The 5,963-nt window shown below is 35.1% G+C and overlaps 1 pseudogene; it reads left to right on the top strand.

The window, feature by feature from the left end:
- Positions 1-2,787: 2,787 nt before the first annotated feature.
- Positions 2,788-2,906, top strand: LOC111736964 (annotated as a pseudogene).
- The last annotated feature ends 3,057 nt before the right edge of the window (positions 2,907-5,963 follow it).

Below are 5,963 nucleotides of genomic sequence, written 5' to 3' on the forward strand. Positions count from 1 at the left end.
GTTGAAGAGAAAACCATGACAAGTTATGCAAGTTACAACATTCATAAGAATAATAAAATATTTTCCATCATTCATTAACTAAAGCTCTTGAAAAAGTGACAGACTCTGAGTTTTTAGGAACTCAATGCTGAGACGACACCCATTGAAAATAATTGTAGGCTGCAGAGACCCAAAGGTCAGGGCGGAGCAGAAACAGTACCTTCCCTGGGACATGCGTGGAGAAGTAGACTTTCAATCCCAGGGGATAAGTATCGGGGGGAGGGGAGCAATGAGATTGGCAAGACAGAGATCTTACGGAAAATAGGAAGTCCAAGAGGGAATTTTAAAAATTATTTAATATAAATATATACATACATTTTTATAGTAAATCAAAGATTTAGAAGGCATCGACTTTTATAATATCCATTAAAACACATTTTTCTCAAATCTCGAGTCAACATTGCTTCCCTAAGTTGTTCATGAAACATTGCCGCACTGCTGCCATTCCTTTTACTTTAAACGCACTGTGAAATTTTTTAAAAAGCCCTTTCTGGCTGGAAATGCCCTGGCATCTTCCCTTGTTTCATTTTCAAAAGTCTTAGCAAACTGCATGGTCTTTTTCACAGGTAATTTTCATGTTTAAGTTACATTGAATATGCTAGTCTTTTCTCCATATTGAAAAGGTGAAGCGTAAAGATTTCTTTTGCATTACCTTTGTAACCCAACCCATAGTAGGTAGTCTGAGGACCACCTGTAGCAGAATTACCTAAGGTGCTTGTCAAAAGGAAGATTCCTGGATCCCATTCCAGAAATTCTGAATTAGAAATTCTGAGGATGGAGCCTGGGGATCTGCAGTTTAGGAAGCTGCCGGGGTTAGTTATGCACACTAAAGTTTGAAAACCACCATTTCAAGATTGTGACTTTAAATTTTCTACTATGTGGATATGAAATGGTAGAATTTCCATACCACAGTTGGTACAGATTTATATTCACACTAACCAAAACACTAATGTATGTTCAATTTAAGTTATGATTGCCCGCTAATAAAACTGGAAAGATTGGGCTTAGAAGAACACTCTGCATTGCAGAAAACATTCTTTAATTTTTTTAGCTATCATTTTAGCTATCTTTTATTGAAAACTACTATATGCTAAGTCATATGCTGGGGCTGGGTACTAGAGATACAAAGATGAAAAAGAAAAAGTCAGTCTGTTGTCTGAAAAAACTCATCATCTAGGATAATTTATTATTACTAGGATATTATCGTCTCCATACTAGGATGAGTATGAATTGCCACATAATCTCCTCTTGAAAAAAGCTCAAGATTTCCATTGTATTATATCAGTATAAGTAGACATTTGTTGATAGCAATTTCATATGGTAAGACCCTGCTACAATTTGGAAGCTGCAAAACATAAGAAACCCTTTGTAGGGTCCTCCTTCTATCCCTCAGGGAGAGAAAGCATCTGCCAAGACTGGGATGGGAGGTGTCATGGGGACCCTCTAATTTCCTTTCTCTCATCATCAATCATTGATGTGTTACTAGGATCCTTTTTGAGAGGAGGAGAGAAATATGTGGGTGCACCTGACATTGTGAAGACTTGCAAGTCTCTTTCCACTGCCCCTCTGGGAGCTCAGCTGACTTGTAGGAAATACTGGAGCCTATATGGCAGCAGCATCCCTAGTTGGCAGGTGGGAATCTGCCTCATACTCTGCCCCCAAGTCTCAGCAGTGCCAGAACTTGGCTATCGACAGGCTAGAAGGGACATATTGTGTGTGAAGGAATTTGGTAGCTGCCATGAGAAGCAGGATGAGAGCTCAAAATTTCATGAGTGATTCATGTTTTCCTGGAAAAGTACTGGAGACACCCACCCCCTCTATTATTTCCAGAATAATATGGGAAATATTATAAAAACTTTTATATCTTTTTTTTCTTTCCTTCCCTTCTCTTCACCACATATTTATTGAGCATTTAGAAGCATGCCGTTTTCTAGGAACTAGGAATACAGTGGTGAATAAAATAGTCTCTACTTTTATGATCAGTATTAGGTATGAATATATTAGGATATATAATATATTAGGGTAGAGAAGGTATAAAATTACTAAAGATAAAGTGTAAAGTAATAAAATATAAATGTAAAAATAATAAGCTTTATTTCGGAGACATCGCCTACTGCATTCCCTATTACTTCCAATTATATTAATGTTATCTTATAATGTGTGTATGTATGTATGTGTATAAATATATATTTCTTGATGTATTAATAAACTTCTCTGGGGAACATACCAGTCAATTCAGGGCATTCCTTGTTGTGGGAAGCTCTTTTTCTTGGGGACCTGTATATAATGTAAGGGGAGAAACAAAGTGTGAAAAGATCATTCTTTTTTTTCTCTTTACTTGTTCTAGTATGTGTGCGTTCTGTTTTGGGTGTTCGTTTGTTGTTGTTGTTTAACTTAATGCTAGTGTTCAGGATTTCCAGGAATCTAAGAAGTTGATAAGTTATGGGGTCAGTATTCAAGGGACTAAAGCAGAGAAGACAACTAGCAATATGTGGCTTTGATAAGGTTCTATGGAGGACAGAGTAAGGAGTACTGTACTGTCCTTCAATGGATGAGAGTGTAGAGTAACACGAAAGGTTTCCAAGTGAAGTTATGTTTTAACTGAGACTGACACCTAATAGGAAAAACAAAACAAAAGGAATTTCTTAAAGTTCTAATTTTTTAGCTGATTGCCTAACTAATGCATGCCCTCGTGAAAATATTTTGAACAATAGGACACTATATTTTTTTTTTAAAAAAAGAGGGGCAGTGTACAGCCATGCCACTCTGAACAAGCCCCATCCCTTCTGATCTCGGAAGCTAAGCAGGGTCGGTCCTGGTTAGTGCTTGGATGGGAGACCACCTGGAAAGACTGGGTGCTGTAGGTGTTAAAAATAAAAAATAAGGGATTGTAAGCTGACAAGGTCCTTGCAATCTGTGAGGTCAACCAAGGGTTACCTTACCTAAAAAAAGGGGGGGGGCAGTGGAAATCACCAGTTAACTCAGCACTTAGAGAAACCACTATTAACATTTATCAGATATTTTTTTGAGCATGTATTATGTTCTAGGGTTATCCAGCCAGCCACTGTCTTCTCAGAAAGGAGGATTTTCATTAGCAGGCAGAATGAATAGCAGCAACTCAAGCTTTAACGCCTATTAGTGGTCTTCAGATTTGGGCTTACAAACCAGCTGGATACTAACCCTCACTGATATAGACAGAACATCACAAATGCAGTATTCTGCAGAACAAACATCACATCATAGTGCCTGCTCTAACCCGCACCTAGTGTAGATACTATAGTCAGATTCACTGGTTCTGCTTCACTATCTCAGTGATCTTGGGCAAGTTATTTGACCTGTGTGTATCTCAGTATCTTTATTAACAGTACCTACCTCATGAGATATTTTGAGAAATTAATAAGATAATGCATGTAAAAAGCTAAATGTCGTACTCGGCACATAGTAAAGTATTCAATAAATGCTATCATTATTATTATGCTGATTACTATTTTATTACTATTACAGTTATTTTCATTACCAAGGAAACTTGCTGAATATAGTTTGTCTAGTGCAACTCCATTATCGCTACTGCCAAACTCAAAACATATTTTCTACTGAGGGTGGGTCAGAGATATTATCTTTGTGATACACATTAAGAATCTGGGTTTATAGATGAAAATTATAAAATAATTGAGCTCAGTAGATACATGATTTTTTTCTTATTATCCAGGCTAATTTTCTGTTTCCAGGTAAAAATGATGTTTAGATCTGCCTTAAATGCCTTTCATGTTACAGATTTTATTTCAATGATTTGTAACTAACTAGGTTTGTTTTATTAAAAGGAACTTTTAAATCCAGAGTCCTAATGTTTTTCTCATAGTGCTACAGTTCTTAATACCATCAGTGACTGAAAAGATTAGAAATACAATTTTACCTAAAGATATATCTTTAGGAAGGAGAGGATACTACATTGTGAAGATCTGTATTTTAACATGATAGTGAACAAAGATATCTAGCCTAACTGGTGCCACGTAGTAGGTACTTAAATAATTGTTTTAGTTGAATTACATTTTATAAGAAAAGGCATGTAAACATCAATGTAGATGTTCTGTAGAAGAGTAAACAATTTTAAGAGAACGATGATGCAATGGAATAACAATGTATTAGAAAAAAAGCAATTCTGTAAAATCTTGACAGCACATTATGTTAACTTTTTAAAATTGTAGGCTTGCACCAGTGTGAAAGGCAGAATTATATAATGAAGAGAACGTAGATTTTTTAGTTGCAGAGCCATGTATTTGGTTATCACCTCTATATTTGCAAATTACTGTATTACGGACATGCTATCTCTTGTGTCTGAGTCCTCAGACGGAAAATGGAGCAATAATGGCTTTGTTGCATTATGTGCGCCGAAAAGAGTTCTTGAAACATAATAGTTACTCAATAAATGATATTCACTAACGGCAGCAATAACAAAAATAAGACATAAAAGCCTCGTATACAATGAACATAAGCTCATTATATATAGTATGCATATAATATTTATGATTGATATATACTGAGATGTAAATACTAATATTTGAAATTGCCTTGCTTAATATTTAACACAGTAGGAACCCTGTAAATTTTTTCTATTTAAATTCCTTCATGAAATTGCTTTAGTTATTCTAGTTCAATAGAAATAGAACTCAAAAATCTAAAACTAACTTTATCTTTTGAAAAATGACAGTAAAAGCAAAGCTACCAAAAGATACATTACTAAAATAGACAAATAATTTGAATTTAATGCAAATAAAGAGCAGGGATTACACTCCACTTCAAATGGTAGAAAAAGTGAATTAACTTAAGGAACTCTTAAGTGACCCCAAATTTAAATATATTAAGTGCAAGTATTTTAAAGATCAAAAGGCTGTTGTTTCTAGTTGCAGTGGTAGCTACATATGGAAAATGGCTGCAGAGATTCACAAATACAAAAATAGTTCATTGCTAAATTCGAAATTCTGTTAATGTCACAAACAGTGGGATGTGAAACACAAATGAATTGTGATGACAGTTGAGTCCCAAGCTGCCTATTTTTTTTCCTGAGATTTGTCCATATTTGGCTTTATATTTTTCTCAGTCCTGATTTAACCCATCAATATTTGTATTTTCTGAAGCTAGCACCACCTTGGATCATACCACTTAAGGATTTTTTTTCTTAAATAATCGTCAGTTCCTAGGAATTTTGCTCTCACGGCTTTCCTTCCCACAGATTCATATCCTTAAACCTTTTTTTACCTCTCACCTTAGAATCAGTTTCGATCACTTTTTAATCTACAGTTTTCTAGTTGTTCTTTATTCCTCCATTTCTCTCTCCTATTTAAAGTGTCTTTCCATTCTTTTTCATCTGCAGGCTGTTCATACAGGGCACATTTCTTCTCCACGTTGCTTTGACTTTGGGCACTTCCTGTCATCCTGATAATCTATATTCACTTCTTACTGTAATTTTTAAAAATCTGGTTACTTAAATGTCGCTCTTATTCTTTATGATGAAAGGTCTTTATGATCCTGGATTTGGGGAACAAGACTAGATACACTATATTATGAACTGAATAAAGCTCCCTTTTAACTACAGGAATTCCCTATAACCGTAAGCTAGCATGTCTTTTGGGAAATGTCATTTTAAAAAATCTCTAAAGAGTATTGCTAAAATTACCAAATTATTTTGACTTAATGGATTTTGAAGCGTGGATACCAGACTTAACTCACAGAGCAACAGTCATGGCTAAATATGTTTTATCTGGATTTTACTGCAGGCAGTGATTTGGCTGCCATTTATTGAATGACCTCTCTGCACCAAGCATTTTACATTTAATTCTTAAAACAATCATGTGAGATAGGTACCATTATCTTCACTTAATAGATGAGAAAACTTTGACCTATAGAGGTTAAATGACTTGTTAAAG

This window comes from Pteropus vampyrus, unplaced genomic scaffold, assembly GCF_000151845.1.
Source record: "Pteropus vampyrus isolate Shadow unplaced genomic scaffold, Pvam_2.0 Scaffold1, whole genome shotgun sequence".
In the NCBI taxonomy this organism is placed as follows: domain Eukaryota; kingdom Metazoa; phylum Chordata; class Mammalia; order Chiroptera; family Pteropodidae; genus Pteropus; species Pteropus vampyrus.